Source organism: Macrotis lagotis, chromosome 2, assembly GCF_037893015.1.
Source record: "Macrotis lagotis isolate mMagLag1 chromosome 2, bilby.v1.9.chrom.fasta, whole genome shotgun sequence".
Taxonomy (NCBI): domain Eukaryota; kingdom Metazoa; phylum Chordata; class Mammalia; order Peramelemorphia; family Peramelidae; genus Macrotis; species Macrotis lagotis.
Window position 1 is genome coordinate 291,475,452 of NC_133659.1, and position 23,741 is coordinate 291,499,192.

The window sequence follows — 23,741 nt, forward strand, 5'->3', positions numbered from 1 at the left end:
ATGCAACATTCTCTTGGTTCTGCTTACTTCACTCAGTATCAATTTATGTCTTTCCATACTTCTCTAAAGCCTCTCCTAATTTCTGATAGAATAATAGAACTCCATAACTGAATAACACATAGTTGATGTAGAAATACCACAAATTACTATTTCTATAATTTATTGTGGCACATAGTAAATGATGAATAAATGTTTTTTTTTATAAATTGATTATTTGTTTTGTTAAAGGTTTCCCAAATGCATTTTAATCTAACTCCTAAGTGTTGTTTCTCTTGAAATCAGAAGGCTGTTGACTTTGCAGCAATCCATTTCCTTACTCCAGAATGAGATTGTCTAGTCTTAAGTGTAGATGGTTTTTATGTACTTGTTACTGGAACCATCTATGAAAATTGAGATATATAAACTCCCACCACCTCACCAATAACTAAACTGAAGAAAAATGTTTTTATTTTAATATTACTCAGCAGCTGACTAGGGTCATCTTGACTTAATTGTTTCAACTTTCACCAACTGCTAAGACTTCATTCAGGTTTACCCCAAGACAGTGATACATCAAGGACCTGCGATTTTTTGTCAATGTGAGAAGCCTCTCAGTAAATAAAGATGGTAACCTGTCTATAGCTCATAATCTCAGATGCTGGAGGCTTAGAGAGCTTCGGGCTCAAATTCTCATGGTCCCACAGGTGGTAAGTGCTTGGGATGGGATCTAATCCAGCTCTTCCTTACTTTAAATCCAACATTCAATCCACCAGGCAGACTGCTTCTATTATGCTAGGAAAGAGCAAATAATAATCCTTTACACCAAAAAATGACCTTTAGATGAAATATAAGCTTGAAATTATTAGAGAATATTAGCTCCCACAAGATTCCTCTATTATTTTTAGAGTACACCAAGACATATTAAAAAGGACAAATCATTGCAAAGCAATTAAAATAAGAAAGGTATACAGTTCAGATTAAATGTATTTAGTATACTTTACAGTAGTAGTAAGTTAGGAATTGCTGAAAAGAAGTGATTGGAGACATTAGAAGACTAGGATAGTTTCCAGATTTATGATTTACAAAATCATTTAAATATATCAATTCATTTGCTTTTTATAACAAGAAGGTTAAGGTGACTTTTTGTGTTCCTTTTCAGTTGAGGAAAATGACTTGTATAGGGTCACACAACTAGGAGTATATCAAGATAGTATCTGAATCACATAGCCACTATGTTAAGGCAAGAATTGTTCTTTCTGAGTCTGAGGTCAGTTCTCTCTCTCCATCATATCACCCTGCTTCTCTATACACCATTTATTAAGAATGAGTGAAGCCTAGGAAAGTAGTCCAAAATCATTGCTGTTGGCTCAGTTGGTTAGTTGTGTTTGACTCTTCCTGACCCAGTTTGGGGTTTTCTTGGCAAATTTCCTTCTCTAGCTTTATAGATGAGGAAACTGAGGCAAACAGGGTTATGTGACTTGCCTAAGGTCATATGACTGTTGCTGTTGTAAGTGTCTGCGGCCAGATTTGAACTCTGGAAGAGGAGTCTACCTAACTCCATAGCTGGTACTCTATCCACAGAATCCAAAGTTACAATAGGTCAAAACCCTCACAAGGCAAATGTTTCTAAACTTAAAAAAATTACAGTATTGAATTTAATCAAGATCAGGCCAATCTTAATAGAGTTCATGATGTGAAAGCATTTTTATCAGATGTTGGAAAGAAGCAATCAACCATCTATTATCTTGAGCCTAAATTCATCTGCCAGGTAAGGCATTACATGACTCTTATTCTGCAAAATGAAGACTAAGTCATCTTGCACTTGGTTTTTTTTTTTTTTTTTTTAGGTTTTTTATAAGGCAATGAGGTTAAGTGGCTTGCCCAAGGCCACACAGCTAGGTAATTAGTAAATGTTTGAGGGAAGATTTGAACTAAGGTCCTCCTGACTCCAGGGCCAGTGCTCTATCTATTGCACCACCTAGCTGCCCCATGCACTTGGCTTTCTTCCAAAGCTAACAGCATTTTGCATTCAATGCAAACTCGGTCACTTAGTAACTGTATCTTTAGGCAAACCATTTTAGCTCCTTGAGACTCAGTTTTCTTTTTTGTGAAATGGGTATAATCTTACCTAAGCCATCTCCCTCTTAGGGAGGTAATGAATATCAAAAGAGACTATTAAAAGTGATTTGTGAAACTGGAATCCTTTAAGAAAGTGACCTAAATGATTTTTTTAGATGGAGAACTTGTTTCAGTAGGACACTGCAAAATCTAATTCTTTTCCAATGTGAATTTTTGTTACATTTGTGGTAATCTCATTATTTTGGCTCTCTGACAACTTGGAGGTGGTAGTGGTGATGGTGGTGGTGGTGGGAATCTGCCTGCCTGGCTCTCTGATTAGGTGGTTATTTTAGGAGGTTTGGGTTTGCTAAGCTTGACTGCCTTGTGGCTTGGCTTTATTAAGTTTCCTGCTCACCCAAACTCTGGAGAATAAACCAAATCATCTCACTCCTCAGTGTTAAGTATTAACTCTCTGTATAGAATGGAAATGAAATGCAAATGCTTTCAGTCCACTATCCTCTTGTTAATTTATCTCATGTTTAAACACAGCAACATGTTGGAAAACCTTGTTATTTAGTAATCTTCAGCTTTTTCTTGCATAATGATATTAAGAATAGAATAATGAGCAAAGATAAGCCAATGAGAAGTACATATCTACAGGGCAACTGGCATCCATCCCACAGAAATTAGTCTCTGCTGTCTAGTGAAAATACAGCAGTCAGCTAGTGAGAGACTTGAATGACAAGGCAAAAAAAGCAGAGTGGAAAAAATACTCCGGATAGATAATATGAAGTCACAGTTTTGAGCCTCAAGTAGAACCCTATAGTTTCTTTCCTCTTTTAAAAATGTACATTTTTAGCAAAATCCAGATGGTACAGGTGATTCCCAGGGAGACTGGAATGGTGATAAGGAAGGATGACAAAAACCACTGCCGCCATTTAGTACTGAATTCCAAGAGAAGATGACATTCATGGAAACATGACAGGACAGGAGGGGGAAAGGGGATGAATATTGTGTTACCCTTGCTTCAAAAAGAATGAAAATGCTAATTAGGTAATCACCTTTCAGTCTAAATTCCTGAGAGAGGATGTCTATCACTGATGATCATGTGCCCAGCTCATACAGAGAGAAGGGAGGGAGGGAGAATGAGGGGGAGAGAGAGAGAGAGAGAGAGAGAGAGAGAGAGAGAGAGAGAGAGAGAGAGACAGAGAGAGAGACAGAGACAGAGACAGAGAGAGGAGAGAGAGACAGAGATAGAGAGATGGGAAGAGAGAACTGTGTGTTCATATATTTTGACCATTTATCTATTGGGGAGATGGACAATCACATATTAATAGCTTCTATATCTTGGATACCAAACCCTAATCAGAGAAATGTGATACAAAATTTCCCACCATTCCCCCATTTGACTACTTCCCTATTTATCTTAAATGAATTAAAGAGTTGTCTTTGCAGAACACACAGTTCTCTCTCTTCCCATCTCTCTCTATCTCTGTCTCTCTTTTCTCTTACTCTTGCCTTTTAAATGCAAATCTAAATATATGCATTTTACATTAGCAAAAACATTCATATACATTATCTCATTTGATCCTCACAAAACCTTATTTATTAATTTACAAACCAAATGTTAACTATTGCTGCTTAACTTCTCTGTGCCCTAAGCAATTCTCTAAGAATGTACAAGTAGACAACCTGAATCAATGGAGAATTTCCATATTGAAAGCTCCTCATACCAAAGAAGCTACACATCCTGATCAAAAAATAAAACAAAAAAAAGTAAAGAATGATGAGAGGTGAATGAACCTTCCATGGGCTCTAACTTCCCATAGATTAAATATTGAGCACTATGGGTTGGGTAGAAGTCACAAAGTCATTTCTATCATTCCCATGGTAGAGAATTTGTTGTGCTTGTATCAGTGACAGCAATGTAAGGAAACTGAAGGCACAAGGAAACCTTTGTAATTCAGGGAATAAGCCAACCAAGCAGAAGCCTTCCTTAGACTAGGTGCTTGCCTTGAGGAGCTTATTATTTCTGTGTCACAGCTCCCTGAGGCTGAATAGAAGCCCTATGCAAGCTGAGGGGATATTAATAGATTATGTTGCCACAGTTTAAAGGCTGCATGAACATTCCTAAAATTCCCTTGTGCACAGTATTTTCTTAATCATATGTCTCATTCTTCTTGGCCTTGTTGTTTGAGTGGGAAAAGGGCTTCCAGAATGAAGTTGTTTATTCCCCAATGAGTAGGAGGCTTCCAATAACAAGAAAAGACAAGGTATAAGGTTAGTACTTACCTACTTCAAGAATCACTGATTTTGCTGGTAAAAGGCATTCCCTCTGCTGATGCTGATCATAGCTCCTTTACAACTTAGCTGATCATCACTAGGCTCCACCATGACTCTAGAGAAACCATGATGAAGAATGCTATCCAACTCCTAACAGAGATGTGCATTAAAAATGAAGAACAATGCACATATTTTTGGACCTGGAAATATGGGATTTTATTTGCTTGATTATGAGTACCTGTTACAAGAATTCTCTCTTTTTTTTCCTCCTGAGCATAAATATGCAAGGGAGAATGATAGTGGGAAAAAGAGAAAATGGGGAGTGGCTGAACAAGTTGGGATATATGATAATGTCAAGGAGATTATGAACTAGGGTGCCTTGAAAGATTGTGATGACTTCAACAGAAATAGGTAAGTCTGCATGAAGGTGGCTTTGTGTTCAGTAGGATAATGAGTTCAGTTTTAGACATTGTGGTTTAATATATGCAAGATTGAAACTCATAGGAGACATTCAGGCTAGTATATAGATTTTTTAATCATCTATTTAGAGATGGAGTTAAACTCATGGCAACTGATGAGGTTACCAAGAGAGATAACAGTGGGAGAAGAAAAGAGAGTTGTGACCTAACTGCCATAATTAACAAACCATCATACTTAAAAGTCCATCTCAACTTGTAAAAATCATCCCCTCAAAAAGCTGTGTGTGTGTGTGTGTGTGTGTGTGTGTGTGTGTGTGTGTGTGTGTGTATGTGTGTAAAAAGTGTGAAATGATTTCCTGTTTTGAACTCTTTTTTTGTAGGGTTTAAGAATTTTCTACATTCTCCAAGAGTGGTCTTCCTCTATAATATGAATTTATTTTTTTGTTGGAGTTTTAAGACCCCATTGTAATTTCTTTGATTTCACTTGTCACTTGATGTTTCAGAGACTGAATTTTCTTCATCAGTAGTATGGGGAATTGGGGGGATAAGATGACCTCTAAGATTTCAGCCAACTCTAAATCAATGAGGCTATGATTATACAATCATATTTCTCAGCCATGCCAGACTTTCTTAAACCCAACATTACATCATATCTGTTTATTTTTATCCTGAAATGGAATTAAATTTTTTTTTTGAAAAATTTATGTTATTTTTAAATCTATCTAGAGTATCCATAGGGAAGCAGTAGATAGAGTCCTGGACCTGGAGTCAGGAAGACTTATCTTCCTTTGTTCAAATTTGATCTCAGACCTTACTAACTATATGACCTTGGGCAACTCAACCCTGTTTGCCTTCAATTTTTCAACTGTAAAATGAGCTGGAGAAGGAAATGCCAAATCATTCCTGTATTTTTGCCAAGAAAACCCTAAATGAGGTCATGAAGAGTTGAACACAACTGAAAAAATGACTGGCTAGCTGAAGAAGAAACCTAGGTAGAATGAAAAATCAGTTAGGAATTATTTCCTATCTATGGGGTAGCACATAGAGAAATGTGAAATTTTGCTTTTTTTTCTTTGATGATTATAACCACAACTATGGGTTCTGGCTTACCCATCCCCCGGATACTGCCTTGACAGAGAGTATCTATAAAGCCCTGGAATGGATCATATTCTGAGTCAGTATCATGTTCATACAGAATTCTGATGCTTGTGCCTTGATTTGACTTAACTATTTGCAAGGATTTCAGATGTTTGATCATTTTGAATGATTTATGTATTTGCTACCTATACAGAAACCTCCTGACTTCCTGTGGCTTTGAATCTCTTAACAAATACCTATTTTTCTTGCTTTGGGAATCCACCAATAGACCTTTTTCACTGACCTAAGTTTCAATGTGACCAGTTTCACTGTCTTACTTGATAACCCTTCAACAAAAAATTTCTAAACTTTTTTTTCATCACAAATCCCCTTGGAAGATTGATGAAGCATATGGATTGTGGTCAGAATATTTTTATTTTTTTGGTGGGGTTAAGTGACTTGCCCAGGGTCACACAGGTGATTATTAATTGACTGAGGCTGGTAGAATGTTTTTCAATGTGTAGTGTAAAATATATGTATAATATAAATATAAAATAAATGTATATATGTAAAATATAAGATTACAAAGGGAATTGATTACATTGAATGACAGTTATAAATTAAAAAAAAAGTTCCCATATGGACCCCAGTCTAAGAATCCCTGCTTAGACCACACAAGAAAGGAAGAGATCTTTTTTCTCAAGACCTTCCTATAAGTAAACCTAAGGCCTAAATAAATTTCCAAAAGATATTTCCTTAGAAAAGACTGGAAGCTGAGCCCATAGTAAGCCTACCATTTCCCTCCTTTTATTTCCCTCTCCCACTATTTTTTTAGGGACTACCTTTGAATAAAAGGTGTTGGACTGGTTCTGAGTTCAGTATTGAGTCAAATGTTAGTTTTTCTTTTTTCTTTTAAACTTAAATACAAGCTAAGAAAAGAAAAAAAGTGCCATATATGCACAGCAGAACACAAAAGAGGGTTCAAAACATAAAGCCAAAAATTTCCTTTTCAACAAAGCCTATATAATAAATAATAAACATTGTGTTCAAATTAGTTCATCTTTTCTTGGCTTCCTTGTGGGTTTTCTTTTGTTCTCATTTGTGGAATTTTTACTTTATTTTTTCTTCCCACCCCCCAAAAGTTACAATTAAGTGTTTATATATGTATACACACACACAGACACATATATAGGTATACACACATAAATACATACATATACAAATATAGTTATATATGTATATACAAATTTCTATATATATATATATCACGTGCATATTCATAGACATATACAATCATACTTATACACATATACATTCATACACATACATGTAAGACTATACTATGCTTATTTTTGCCTTTCTCTTTGAAGATGGATAACAAGTCTAAATCTTTCCATATTTTCTAAATTCACCACCTTACACTAACCTGTTATTCTAGTCTAAAACAATATTAATATTGATGCATATAATGTAGTTTCCCTATTTTTCTCTTTTGATTAAATCTATTTTGTTTATCGGAGATCATGATTGCTATCCCTGACTTTTACACAATAAATTCTACTACTGATCTTTATAGCATTTCCTCAAAGTAACAATCCCTCCTCACTTTCTACCTGCTACAGTGCCTTTCTATTCCTTAACCTACATGCTCTCCAAGAATTTCTCCCTTATACACTCTTATACTATCCCCCTTCCCATTAATCTGCACACACTTTTATGTCCCCTCCCCCATTCTATTATCTTACACTCTAACTCACTACCATCCTATCCTTTAGCCTCTAGTTTCTTTCTGAACCTAGAAGCTTTTTATGTCCTTATAAATTTGTATTTATTGTTTTCTCTTTAACCTATTCCTGATCAGAAGTTTCCAGAACTACCAGCCCTCTTTACCCATCTAATTCCTCTGAATCATTTCTTCCTCTTGCACCTTATTTATTTGAGATAATTATTCTTTTTTATCGTTTCCTACATGATTTTACTTTTTAGAATCACATTTTACTTAGATCTACACAATCTTTCTATTGAAGTAATCAATGACTAATGATAATCTTAAACATACAGTTTGCATTTCCCCATGTAAATGATAAACATAGTAAATTTATTGAATGCCTTGTCTTTGATATTTATCTTATATTCTATTGGATCTTATATGTCAAAATTTCTATTAAGTTCAGATCTTTTTGCAATAATATCCTGAAAATCTGACAGTTCATTGAATGTCCATTTTCAAAATTCAGAATTATGCTTAACTTTTCTGTTTATGACATTTTCAACCACAACCCCAGTTTTTTTGTTCTTTGAAATATAGTGCTCTAACACCTGTGATCTTTTAATGTAACTGCTGCTGGGTCTTGTGTAATTCTAATTGTAGCTCCACTATATTTGAAATGTTTTTTTTTCTTGTTTCTCATATCTTGTTCTTAAACTGGGGTTTTAGAATTTGACTCTGAGGTTCTGATAAGTTTTTCTCCTAGGATCTCTTTCAGGAGGAGATAGGTGAATTTTTTTCTATTTCTACTTTCCTCCTTATTCTAAACTTCAGGACTATTTTCTTTAATTAGTTCTTGTAGTATTGCATCAAGATTCTTTTTTTTATTGTAGCTTTCAGGTCATCTGATTATTCTTACATTTTTTTCTTCATGATTAGTTGTTTTTCTTATGAGATGTTTCACCTTCTCTTCTATTTTTTCATTCTGTATATTTTGTTTTATTATTTCATGGTCTCTTTTAACTTCACTGGATTCCCTTTGCCCAATTCTAATATTTTAAGGAATTGTTTTCATCCTTAAGATTCTGGATCTCCTTTTCCAGTTGGTTGACTTTCTTTTCATAACCTTCTTGTTTTTCTTGAATTGTTCTAATTTTTAAAAAAAAATCCTCAGTCTCTCTTATTTGATTTTTAAAGTCTTTTTTGAGTTTTTCTATGAATTCCTTTTTGGTCAGGTGACAGTTGTTACTCTTTGGGGTAGGAGAGGCTTTTTTTGCTATTGTATCCTCCTCTGAAGACAAATCCCAATCTTCTTTTATTCCATATATATGTCTATACTTGGGTTCTTTCTTCTTTGCAGGCTCATTAATTTTTTATTTTTGTTTTTAGCAGTTTTTTGTTGTATTCACCTCTAATCCTGGAGTATAGAGATGGTGCCTCTTTTCTCAGCTCCTTTTATTTTTTGAACTTCGTCTAGACTCAACCTCTGAAATCCTTTCCCCCTCCAAATCAGAGCTAGGGCCTCTTAGCTGGAAATGGTTTACTACCTGAGAACCCATCAGTGGAAGAACCTTCAGTTCTCTCCTTTGCTCTTGAACTGAGACCAATAACTCAGTTCTCCTGTAAGTGCCCATAGTAAGCATCACTCACCTTGTAGGTGTTGGTTCCCACAGCTGGGCTTGGCATCCCTTGTCAACAGAGGTTCCCTCAATCTTCCTTGTTCAGATACCTGACTCCCCACCTTGTCCTGGGGTTGAAAATTCCTGTGAATGAGGTTGAGGCTACCTCCCATCATAGAAGGCACCAGGTAGTTGCTTTCAGTGGAGCTAACTGGAGGTGTTTACATTTCACTTGGGTTGAACTTCCATCTCCTCCAAGAATCTTTCTTTGGATCTTCTTTTGTTGTCCCAGGAGGACCACTGTTCTGCTCAAATCTAGTCTATTTTTGCAGGTGTTTTTTGGTCTTGTTTGTGGAGGAAACCTGAGGAACTTGGAATTTTCTTACCTCCTCTACCATCTTCCTACAATCCTCTCCAAATGCTGGCTTTTCAAGTCCATAATCTCTCTTCACCTCAGTTTCCTCATCTGTAAAATGAGAGGACTTGACAATATGACTTTGAAGACCCTTTCAGTTTCAATGGAGACACATGATCAGATCTGTGCTTAAGGGAATTTACTTTCACATAGTTGTTTAAGTAAGGTGTTCCAGATAATTTTTTTAAATATTCCTTAGCTGTTTGTAAAGTGACTGTCCTTTTTGATAGATAGTGGATTGATGGGGAGAATCCAGGAGCAGGACAAAGGTAATTTCCTTCCACATTATATGTAGAAACTTTTCCCCTTCCTAGACAGCAAGATAGTGTTAGGTATTATCTTTTATCCATTGTGGGTAGCCAAAACAAATAATCTAAAGGCTGCATGTACAAACAAATATATATGTATATATATACATACATATATATTTGTTTCTCAGAGTAGGAATGATACATATCCTCTTGGTTTTAGAATTTGGACATAATTTTCTTGATTTCTTATTTTTATTACAAGGGGATAATTAGAATGGGAATAATTCACCAACTTGAGTTATACCTTCCCTGGCTAATGTTTCATCTCCAATCACCTTTTGTCAGCTGGTTTGACAAAACCTGCTAGGACCTGCTTTGTGCTGTTACCTAGGTAACCCCATCCATTGTGCCACTGGTTAGAATGCCCCAAGGCTACCGATTATACTCCATCGCCCTTATGTATATTGTCCTTTAGAGTGTGAGTGCCCTTATTAGACTTCGCCTGTAGCCTTTAAGAATATGTTTTCCACTTTTGAAGATTTATTGTACCCATTTGTTTTTCATTTCTAACTTGCTTGAAATATTCCCATTGTATGCACTGTAACGTTACCTTTTCTTGATCTTGTTAATAAAGTTATTTAGACCTTGCTCACCCTCTCCCAGCCTTCACAGTAGTGTTGTATTTATTTATGACTGGTATGTCTGTTTGTTGTTGGAGTGTTGTTGAAGGAACCCCTGACCCTGCATTCTCTCCAATATGTTAGCCTTAGGAATATTTCAAAGGGGCTGGAAGCTTGTCCCTCTGAAGTGACTTGAATCATGTTAGAAGAGTGGAAGAGGTTTAAAAAAAAGGATGTTTTCACTTGCTGTCTCCAGTCGATGTACAGCTATTTCCTTCTCCTTTCCTTCACACTGTGACTACTTAGGGAGTCTGGGAATCTTGGCCTCAGTTATAAGATGGTGACAGGCTTTCAAAACCTCTGTGTTCCCCTTGCAGTGCTCTTTGATTGTCAAGTTTTTTGGTTCCCTTGCGTCCCCAGCTTTTCAAAGAAGTCTGGTTTTGTGGTGTATGGACCTTGAGGTAGACCTTGGTTCTACTGGTATCTAGCGCTAACATTGGTGATATTTTGAGGTCTGCTAAAAATAAAATGTGATAAAAATGTCAAATTAAAAATGATATATTGGGAGCATAAACTGTGAAATTTTTTTCTGGTGGAGATAGGAGAGTGTAACAGAAAGGCTCAGACTTAACCTTGAAATTGAAAGGTCTTTAAATTTCATTGAGCCTCCATATGGGGTAGCTATAATTTCAGCTGCTCTAGAGGCACAGGCTGGGAGGTCTCTTAAGTGCAGGAGTCTGAGCTGCAGTAGGGCTAGACTGGATATCCACACTAAGTTTGGGAGCACTTTAATGAGCCTCTGGGGAGTATGGACTGGGGGCAAGCAAGGTTGTCCAAGATCTGTGAAATGGCCCAGGTTAGAAAATAGATCAGGTCAAATTGCTGACCACTAGTGGGATCCAGTTACTGTGTAATTACTTCTGTGCTTCTAGATGGGAAGAACCATTAAAAAAAAGTCATTGTGCTTGGTTTCCTCATTTATAAAAAAAGGGAAATCTTCAGTGTTGCTGTGAGGAATTAAATGATGTATTTGAAATGCACCACTATTACAGAAAGCATCTATGAGTTTCTTTATCTAAAAAATAGATTGAACTAGATTCATTCCTGTTTTTTCCCCTAACAATTCCCCTCCCCCCTTCAGATGTGTTTTTTATATCAGATATCTTCTAATTAACACATGCTATAGTTTTCCACTGGGCCCTTTATGAAAATATATAATGCATTTCCTATAAATAAACTTCTGTAATGGGTTAGATAATTATGATGATAATATATATTGATTGGGTTTTCTCTTGAAAAATGAACGGAAGTTCACAACAGGAAAATACAGAAGACATCCCTTTGAGTTCATATTTGCTTCTGCATTCTTTTACATTCTTCTTTCCTTTATATGAAATAGCAAGGAGTCTCCTCTTGTTCCAGTACTTTGTATATAGCAATTACTTAATAATTCTCAAATAAATTGTTCAGTGTAATTTAATCCCATGTCCTTTGGAAAAGAGTATTGCCATCATCTAAGAACTGAAAGTTGCTCAGGAGTATGGGTCAGGATAGGTTCTCTATCTAACCTTGTGTTCTCAAGAGCAAAGTATATGCAGATGTGATGATGATGATGATGATGATGATGATGATGATGTTTGTCCTTCATTCTCCAAGAAGACTGTGACATCAGAGAAGCAATGCCATGACAAGTAAGTGAATGGGATTTGAGTAAGGAGGTGATATGCTTACATTCAGTCTCACTTTCTCCTCTGGAGCCATCTGGGTCCAGTGACTAACTTTGAATCAGGAAGACTGAAAATGAAGCAATCAGGCTTAAGTGACTTGCCCAAGGTCACATAGCTAGTAAGTTTCTGAGACTGGATTTGAACTCAGGTCCTCATGACTTCAGGTCCGGCTCTCTACTCACTATGTCATCCAGCCACAGATGTAATTAAGTAACTGTGTTTGTTGTGATCTTGAGTCTTTTAAAAAGCTTGTTCTCTCATTCCAGGGACAAGCATCCTCTTCACCATTTATGAGTGCTGGCTCTCTGTGTTAACATACGGTAATGTGGGTTTTATAGTCTTCCTGGGCTCTATTATCTGCCTACCCTTTAAATTCAAACTCTCTTCTCAGCAGCTGGGTTGGAGAAGTAGAAGGAGCACTGGACCTTAGCCAGGAAATCTTGGTTCTGGTATTTGTTCTGCACTAACTAAAGCCTTGAACAATTTAAGTAACTTCTCTTGACCTTACTTTCCTTATCAATGATAACAACATTTATATAGTGCCCATGCTTTGCTAAACACTTTGCAATTATTAACTTCCTTGAGACTTAGAAAGTCTGTGAGGTAGGTGTTATTTGTAAAACCAATTTTGCAAATGAGGAATCTGAGGAAGAGTTGTGTCTTGCCCAAGATCATACAGCTAATAATTATCTGAGACTGGATTTGAATTCAGGTCTTCTTGTCTCTAAGTCCCTCTCTATCCACTCATCTACCTAGCTGTCTACCAGCTATATCTTTAAAGGGAGTGTATAGGGTTTTGGGGAGGGCTAGTATCTCTAGTATGAAGGCTTGCTGAACCTTTTTCAGGGCTGGTCATCCACCTTTGGTGTCCATCTGTCATCTATCTCTCACCTGTGGCTTCAAGAAGCTATAACCTGCTCAGTGGCATATGTTGGTAAACCATCTTGGCAGGTAGGTAGACTAAAACAGTTTTTAGGTACCTGGACCTCAAAACTGCCAGTGACTTAAGGGAATGTCCCAAATGGGCAGATGAGTACTATTTGTTCCAACAGTCATGAAAGTGGTGTGGAGCACTTAGTGCTTGATCAGACATCAAAGACGTCAAGGTCATCTATTGCATCCTGAATCATCACTATTCATCTTGACTTTTGCCCTTTCTTTGGACTGGAAGAGTAAGTGAGATGACAACTTTGTGCAATTCTTTCTCACTTAAATCTAATTCATGAAGAAGTCAAGATATAATGATGACACTGCTTCATTTCTAAAATGCAGGACAAACACTATCTATGAAGGTAGCAATAACTTATACAAGTACTTTAAGATTTGCAAGGGATCTTCACTATGAAGCAGACGGTGTATTATTACCCCATACTACAAATCAGGAAACTGAGGCTCTGAGTCCATGTTTAGATACCTTGAAAGGATCTGAGGTGGTATTTGAACTCTAGTCTGCTACCTCTAGTCTTCCAAGACCCTGAAACTCCACTACTGCAGTCTCTCCATAGAAGTTCTCATTACTCTTTTGAATATTCTGTGATTTTATCATTAGACAATCTATGACTGTCTAATGATTTTCATGTGTAGTTAAAGTGGTAGGTACTTAGAGTTGAAAACAGAAAAAAATTCATGGGGTGGGGGTTTGGGGGGGTAGGAAAGATAGCATCAATTGCTTCAATTCTTACCTTTATATTTTAGGTTCAAATTACATTTATAGTTTAGGTTCAAATACCTTGTATGTAAGGATTTAAATGTGTCATCACCATTTTACAGTTGAGGAAACTGAGGCAGACAGATGATAAATGATTTGCCCTGGGTTACATATCTAGTAAGTTTCTGAGGCTAGATTTGAAATCATGTATTCCTGACTCCATGACCAGTGATCAATCCATTGGGCAACCTATTCAAAATATAGAGAGAAAATAAGTCTAGGAATTCTGTAGTAGGCCAGGTTTTTTTTTTTTGAGCAGGGGACTGAGACTATTATACTTGTGCTTTAAGAATATCAATTTGGGGGCGGCTAGGTGGTGCAGTGGATAAAGCACTGGCCCTGGAGTCAGGAGTACCTGGTTTCAAATCCTGTCTCAGACACTTAATAATTACCTAGCTGTGTGGCCTTGGGCAAGTCACTTAACCCCATTGCCTAGCAAAAACCTAAAAAAAAAGAATATCAATTTGGCAGTTGTGCAGGAGATATATTGGAGAGAAAAGAGACTCAGAAGGAAAACCAAATTAAGAAGCTATTATGATAGTATGGGTAGGAAATGATAAGGGCCTGAACCAAGGTGGTGGCTGTATGAGTGAAAAGGAGATAGATTTGACAAATGTTGGATAGGTAGAATTGGCAAGACTTAGTGATTGATTAGTTATGAAGGGAAGGTGAGGTGGAGTGTAGAGTTGTGCATTTAGGTTGTAAGCCTGGAAGGATAACGATACTTTTGTTCAAAATAGGGTAGTTCAAAAATAGAGTTATTGGGAAAAGATTGTGAGTCCTGTTTTGGATATGTTGAGTATGAGATTTCTAAAGGACATCTAGTTGGAAATATCAGGAGAGAGAGATTGAATGGATAGATAGATTGGGTGCCATCAGTATAGAGATGGCTATATGGGAGCTGATGGGATCAATGAGGTGCAGGAAGGTATTTTTGGGAAAGAGACTTGGGGCTCTACCTTCAGTAAACAGTTGGGACCTAGATGATGATCCCTAGGGGAAACTAAGAAGAAATAGTCAAATCATCAGGAGGAGAAACTAAAGGGGGCTGTGTACCAAAAACCAGAGAGGAGAACATGTATCTAGGGAGAGAGGGTAATGTGCTCATTTATGGCAAATAGTACATATAGATGAAGAAGCTTGAGGACTGAGAAAAAGCCAATGGATTTGGTAATGAAGAGATCATTACCATCCTTAGGATGCACAGTTTCAGATGAAAAACATCCTTAGAAACTAGTTCAAAAGTGGTTAGGGAGGGGAAAAGAAGTTAGTAAGTGCAAGAAGATCCTTCTAGAAGTTTGTAAAAAAAAGAGAAGAGATGAGCAATGAAACTTGAAGGGGAAAACTGAGTTAATAGAACTGCTGGGAAGTAGCTACTGGAAAGGTAGAGCCTGGCACTTTGCCGCTCAACTTGTATTTATTAAGATTGTTCCATATACTGAGGAGACATATACAATAAATGGAATAAATAATATCTCATCTCAAGAATCTTTCACTTAAACAAGTGAGAGATGGTATGATTGTGAGGGAAATCTGTTGGAGAAGATGGTAAAAGAGGAGATTTAGGAGACAAGTAGAATTTGGTGAGAAGGACCATTTCTTCATCAGGGGCTGGGGTAGAGAAGAGGATGGGGGAAAACATCAAGGATTTGAGATGTAGAATTAGGGAAGAAAAACGGCCCCATTTTCTTGGTAAAGTATGAGATAAGGACCTCGGCTGAGATGTAGGAGAAAGATATGAGAGTCTTGATGAGAGAGGGGACACCTGAGGTTAATGGTCTGGGAGAGCATTCAAGGGAAGAGGGATTGAAAGCTACAGTGAAAATGGAGAAAAGGAAAAGAAACATTTGATTTAGGTTCCAAATGAGCAAATACAAAAGGAAACTTTGAGTCATTGATAAGTGTAAGATTTATATTCCAGGAATCTCCTATTAACACTAATGGAGGCAATTTGTGTTATGCTTGGCAAATAATGGGAGAACAGACCCCAAAGAAATGAGCAAGGATGCATAATTCTTCCTTAAACTGCTTGATCCTCAAGAGTTTGTGGTAAACTATCTTCAATTTTCTACTGATAACACTTTGTTCCAATGAACAGAGAGAAAAGGAAATTATTTTTGAAGGCGATTAAAGAAAATTCAATGTATTGCTAAAGAAATTGGATACTTCATAGAGATAGTTCAGGCATGCAAAATGAACTCTCCAAGTTTTTTAGTGCTAATTGCAATGTGATCTTTTTTGTTATCTTAAAAGTCTCAGAAGATGTCAGAAAGTGTCTGAAATTTGACAAGCAGTGAAAAAAAAGAGGGGGGAAGCCTTAGGTAAGAAGGGAGTGAAAGTTGGACTCTCCATCACAACTTCTCATCATCATCAACTAAGGGACCTTCTGTTTGCATCAGTGCTTTGGCCAAATAGAGTTGATTTATTAATCAAAAGCAATGAGCACCTCATAAAAACGCTGGCACTCCTTGTACAATTATAAAGCCTCACTCAAACTCTACTAATGTTGGAAAAAATCAGCTTTGAATGTCCCAAGGAATAATGATGAAAGCTATGTTTCTACCAGAAGAAAGACCTTCCAGTCCTTATGAGATTTGAAAGTGATAATTTGTGGTGGCTGGTAATTCCTTGCTGACAGCTACTGAGGTATCCTTCATTGACCTCTATGAACAAGGGGAAAATATAAGATTTGTTCTATTCTGGCATGATAAAGTAGTTTGGGCTTTAAGTGTATGGATCCAGTGAATTCCTTCCTTAAGCAGTAGCTATAAGATAGATAATAATGCTTTCATCTATAAAAGCATGTTCAATAACTACAGGTAGAACTGGTTTTCCTAGAGATGGAGGTTCATTCTCATTTGTCTTAGGTTGGCCAATCCTATAGGTTTCTTGGAGAGTCTCTTCCCCTCCACAAAGAAGACTTCCCATCTGACAGTGCTTCAAGGCAGGGAAAGCTCCACATCCTTCCCACTAGAAACTTGGACTCTGAATTTCCTGGCTATCTTTGTCTTGCCAGGGACCAGACTTCCTGGTCTTCTCTATAATAATATAGTTACTCTTAAACTTTCCTCCCTCCTTGCCATCTCCCTTTTTAGTATTTACTTCTGTTAAATGTTTTGTGGGTTGGGATTTATTTGTTTGTACGTTGCACAGTTCACAGTACATAGAAATAAATGATCTATGTATGTATGTATCTATCTATCTATCAGCTATTTAGCTATCTTGCTATCTAGCTACTTTTGAACTATCTAGATTTTTATCTGTCTCTCAGACAGTAAGGTGAATCATTAAATAAAGTGCTGCGCCTGGAATCAGGAAGACCTGAGTTCAAATATAATCTCAGACATTTACTAGCTGTGTGACTCTAGGTACATACTTAACCCCTATTTGCCTCAGTAACCTCAGTTATAAAATTGATATAATAACAATACCTTCCTCAAAAGCTGTTGTAAGGCTTAAATGAGATCAGATTTGTAAAGTGATTAGCATTGTATATGGACATTAGAGGGCGATCTCCATCTCCATCTCCATCTCCATCTCCATCTCCATCTCCATCTCCATCTCCATCTCCATCTCCATCTCCATCTCCATCTCCATCTCCATCTCCATCTCCATCTCCATCTCCATCTCCATCTCCATCTCCATCTCCATCTCCATCTCCATACCTATATGCTCATATTCATAGTCATATCGATGCCAGTTTTCATATCTGTGTATATTTATGCCAATATATATCCATATGTCAATATTCACATCCATATCCTATCCATATCTATACATTTATAGTCATATCTATATCTAAATATTCTGTCAATATCAATATATGCACATCTATACCTTTATATCCATATCCACATTCTTATCTATATCTATATATTCAGATCCACATCTACATTTTCACATCCTTATCTATATACTCATACCAATATCTTTATATCCATATGTATTTAAATATCCCCATGCATATCTATACATCATATCCATATCTATGAAACATGTCCATACCTATATCCATATCCACATCCACATTTGTATCCATTTCTATATATTGAGATTTATGTCCATATCATATCTAATATCTATTTCTATATCCACATCTATATTGATATATATCTTTGATATTATTTATTAGCTTATCAATATAATCCATTCCAATGGATATTTATCTGATCTGATCTAATCTTATTTCATGTAATCTAATTTAATGATCTCTTCCAACTGCACTAGGTTTATCAGTTTTCCATTTATTACAGGTGCTTCTTGGTGCATTTATCCAGGATGTAGCAGATTTGAAAAGCTTCTTCAGATTTGTCAATCTTGGTGATCACTAACCACTGTTGGTTAGTTGGGTACAAGTGACACAGCCAAAAGAAATCTGAGAGGCATTGTTAGGGATCATGACATTGTGAATAAGATATTAAAGGCATTAGGGCTATAGGTGATACTTTCAGTGCTGCTGCTGATTCAAGTTCGGAGCTTCCAAAGAGAAAAGATTTGAGAAGACGATAACTGGTTATAGCTTGCATCTGAGAATGGGATTTGGATTTCTGGACCATAAGGAAAGAAATTTCAAAGAGAACTTTTGGATACAGTTACTAAAGGGGGATGTGAAGAAGTAAGCGGGGATCTATTTAATAGTTTCCTATTTTAACCTTTCTTGCTAGCTAGGTTCTGAACTCACTGGAAGGAATATTTTCAACCCCTTTTAAATTCTTGTGCCCTTGGGCTAAGTTCTAGACATTCTTCTTTAGAAAAAAAGGTTTTGCCTAAGCATCATAGTAGATATAATACTTAGCTTTGGAGTCTGGAATACCTGTGTCCATGCCCCTGCCCCCTAGACATTTACTAACTGTATGACCCTGGGCAAGTCACCTAACTTCTTGAGGCTTTAGTTTTTTTCACTTGTAAGATTTAAGATAGTAGTTGCAGCTATTTTAGAGGATTGTTGTTAAGATGAAATGAAATAATATACATACAAACATACAAATACTAGCTCATATTATTAATCATAACATTTCTATTGGGCTATGATTACTGGGGAAATCTGGTATAACATTTCTATTCTCTCTTAGAATAATAGAATAGATTTAAAATAGAATAGAATAAGTAGAATAGATTTTTCTCTAAGATCCCCTGAATTGCTTCCATACCTTTACAGAATAGGATCATAGATCCATTAAAAGAACTTAAAAAAAAAAACTTCCCCTCAAGAGAGGGAAGTAAGTGTGAGGCTGCATTTGAACTCAGATCTTCCTGACTCCTGGTCCAGTGTTCTATGCACTCTGGCACCACCTAGCCGTCTTATCAGGAGATGTGACTTATCTGACACCACAAAGTTCTTTCAGAAGTGGAATCTCCTAATTTCTTTTCTATCATATTCCACTATATTAAAAGCCTCCCTTTGTTATTCTAACTATTCCAGAGAGTTCTTGTCTTCTTTATAAATGCATCATGATTCCCAGTAAGTTTCTTTACTGGGGCAAAGATACCAGAGTTTTTTTTTTTAATTTATTTTTCCTGTTTCAAGACAACTTTTTTTTGACACTTTTTCATCCAGACTAACTATACAAGGGCCCAATCCCACTGCTGGTCTGTGGAAACTTTGTATTCTTCCATTTCTGCCCCAATATTCACCTTCTTACTCAGAACTGTAGTTGTCATATTGATGTCATATTTAGTATGTATACTAATTTTAAAAATTTTTGATTGATTGATTTATTTAAGGCAATGGAGTTAAGTGACTTGCCCAAGTGTCTGAGGCTGGATTTGAACTCAGGTCCTCCTGACTCCAGGGCTGGTCCTCTATCCACCTAGCTGCCCCCTTACCACCTAGTTTTAACCCGACTTTTTTCTTTCCCTTTTCCCCACCCCCTCACTCTGTTGACCCTCTCCAAGACATTTTGATCCTGAGAATGCTATATAGAATTTTTACATTTTCCTCTAATATTCTTCAGTCTCAAATTCCTTCTTAATTAATAGTATTGGAAAGGGTATGATGGCCAGTTTTCAATAGCTAAAGTCCAGAAAAATCCAGGGAATGCCCATATATATATTAGGAGGAGAGTTAAGGAAGAAATGACAGAAATTGAATTTTCTCTATAAAAACTTAATAAGAGAAAGGCTCTTTTCCTTTAAGGGAAAGTATAAATGAATAAACAAAAATCTTTGAAGTGCTATTGCGTATGAAACAAGGGGCTACAAATGTGAAGAAAGATGGACCCTGCCCTAAAGAAGCTTATATTTTACAATGGGGAGACAGAGACCATAGCCAGTTGAATAGTATGGAAAAGATCAGTTTTTGTTTAAGGGGGAGATTAGATAACAACTTCAAGAAACCACAGGAACATAGCTTTAGAATTGAGAAGACATTTGAGGCCACCAAATGCAACTCCCTCATTTTACATATGGAAAAATTGAAGTGGAATGGTTAAGTATTTCATTTAAGGCACAATTGAGGGCTTTCCCTTTCTGAGTTTTGCATTCTCCTCAATCATTGCCTATTAGAGACAGATTTAAGTAAATTATACTAACAACTAGCATTTCCAGAACGATTTTTCATTTATTCCTCCAAGAAGCCCCCCCCCCCGAAGTAGGCGCTGCTGTCTCATCAGTGGCCCATATTCTTATCCCAAAAGCATTCAAAAATAGAGGAGAGGTGATGATAGAGAGGGTGGCCCATACTTCTTGCGTCTCAAACTTTAATAGATAGCTAATAACACAGTTGAAGAGGGGACAGCAAAACTTCATTTTCTTCCTTCATCTCCCATAGGGTCTCTAGCCCCCAAACACCAGTCATTTCCAAAAGATAGCCTCGAAACTTTCTGAAAAGGCAGACTCTTCATCAAGAAATGCAGAATCACAGTCCATATGCCAGACCACATGCATTGTAAGACATGCTTCTTCTGAAAGAAGATTTAAAAGGCAACAGCGGCTTCCAAATTCGGAACCCACAGGGACATCTGGTGTCTTAAAACTTTCCATTTTCTCCTGGCATCTATTTCAGCATTTTTTTCCCACCTTTGTCCCCAGTCTGTATTTCATTCTCAGTCCCCTCCTAATTTTAGCACGCCTCCTCAATGTTGTTGTGTCACCGGGAGTTGACTATCCTGTCGATACCAGTTATCTCATTCTAGCACTTGGACCATTTTTTTTTATTTCTGGAAAGAAATGCAAGGAAGAGGTTTTGAAATAATATGATAAATACAGCAATTAACTTCTGCTAATTTTGTGGTTCTTAATGCTACATCCAATGGGGAGGCAGTATACAAAAACAGGTTGTCAAACACATGAACACAGTTATAACACATTGGAATGTGGTCTGAACCAGATTAAAATGTAATTGGGAAAGAGTTAGCAAAAATAAATAAAAATACTATAAAACATTGACAATGTTAATATGTGGTTTTTTAAAAAGTCATTATGTGTCTTTCAGGGATACTTTGTTGTTGTTGAGTCATTTAAGTCCTGGCTGACTCTTAGTCACCCCATTTGAGGTTTTTATTGGCAAAGTCACTAGAATAGTTTGTCATTTCCTCTGTCAATTCATTTTACACTAAGGAAATGGAGTCAAATAATGACTTACTCAGGGTCATACAGCTAGTAAGCATCTGAGATAAGATTTGAACTCATAAAGATGAGTCTTCCTGACTCTAGGCCAGACATTCTATTCACTACACCAACTCCCTGCCCCCTATTTATAGTTTAGTGGGGATACTTATATGGAGTTTAGTGGTCTCAATTTTTATTTGAATTTGGCATGCCTCCTCAATGTTGTTGGGTCCCTGAGAGTTGACTATTCTATTGATACCAGTTACCTCATTCTATCACTTAGACCATTTTTTTCTCTTTTCAAAAAGAAATGCAAGGAGGAGAATTTGAAATAATATGATAAATACAGTGATGAACTTCTGCTGATATATAGTGCTTAAAGAGTTAGAGAAACTCATAAAAATGGTTTGAATGTCTCATATGTTTAAATTTCAGCAGGCCACTTAACTTCCTTGGACCTGTTTCCTTGTATGTAAATTGTTGACTCTGGAGTCAGAGGACCTGGATTTCAAACCTGCTTTTGCCACTTATTACCTTTGAGATCTTTAAAAAAATTTTTTTTTATTAATTTAAGACAGTGGGATTAATTGACTTGCCCAAGGTCACACAGCTAGGCAATAATCAAGTGTTTGAGGCTGGATTTGAACTCAGGTCCTCCTGACTCCAAGGCCAGGGCTCTATCCACTGCACCACCTGGCTGCCCTACCTTTGAGATCCTGAACAATTTTTAAAAATCTTTCTGGACCTCAGTTTCCTCTATAAAATGAGGGAGTTGGACTAGATCTGTGATCTTAAGACTTTCTTGGTCCTATGCTCCAATAATAAAAAAAAAATGATGAAATGGTCTCTGAGGCCTTTCCAAGCTTTAAATCTGGGATGGTATGATTTGATCACTTATACTTGACAGAAATCATAATCATAGTGGAGGGAAAACATTTCACTCTAGGCGATCATGTTCATAGACAGCTATGACTGCAAACTTCCAGCTATAAGACAAATGAATAAGATAACTACTCAACTGTCTGTAGGCTACAAGCCATTCCCAAAACTGGCTGGAAATTTTCTGCCAATTCACATCTGAATTGTTGGTCTAGTTAACTGCATCAAGAGGAAGGAGGAAAAATCAGTATCAGCCAGTTTGGAAATATTTTCATATGTAATAATTTTATGTATCGAAAAAACATTATGAATTAGATATTCACTGCTTTATAATTTGTCCCAAGGTTGAGACAGGACTGGATTGAAATTTTCTTTTCCCCTTTTGAAAATATATCTTTTTGTTTTTTAGGATTTTGCAAGGCAAATGGGGTTAAGTGGCTTGCCCAAGGCCACGCAGCTAGGCAATTATTGTTTGAGGCTGGATTTGAACTTAGGTACTCCTGACTCCAGGGCTGGTGCTTTATCCACTGCACCACCTAGCCACCCCTTGAACATATATCTAAGAAAATGATTGATAGAAGGAAGTGATTGTATGGAATCAATATATGCCAACAAGCATTTATTTAAGATTTGCTCTGTTTAAAAATTAAAGGTAAAAGAAAAAAAGTGAAGGTAATCCCTGTCCTCAAGGAGCTTACATTCTATCAGAAGAAGCACCATGAGCAAATATCAGATTATATGAAGTAAATTCACTTAATAAAATTAGACTGCTTCTAAGTATTAGAAGTAACTATTTAAAGGAAAATAACATAAATAGTATCTCTGTAAAAATTCTAAACTAATACTTCATTATGTATTAGACATTAGGAGGATTAAATCTAAGATTTGACCATGAGAGAATCAATTTTTATTCCTTTAAGAAGGTTTTTCCATTGAGCAAACTTCAGATGATGCAAAAGTTTTTCATGAAGTTGTGCCTTAAGTCATTTTTTTTTTGCCTAAAGGGCAATGTTCAATAGGAAAATAGAGTTAGCAGTTACTTATAAAATTGTCTCGGTGCTATGAGTTAACAATAACCCAGAATCTGGTTTACACTTGCACCTAGGAATTTCTAATGGGTTACACCAAATTGTTTCCAGTCTCTTTGGGCTAAGGTTGTAACTATATTTTGCTACTCAAGGAGTAGAATACTTTTCAATAATGTCCAATAGGATAAGGAGATTGAATTAAGATGGTATGTGTACCTTCAGAAAGACAAACAAGTAAGACACTGCAGTAATAGAGCTCAGTTGCATATGAAAATTAAAACCTGCAGCACTGGTTTTAAATCTGTCCTGCCATCTCCCATTGGCATCGTCAGAGTTTAGAAGAGAAAGGAGAAAGCACTTACTAAATGTATGTTGTATGCCAGCACTATTCAGATTTTAATCCATTTGATCCTCATACCAAC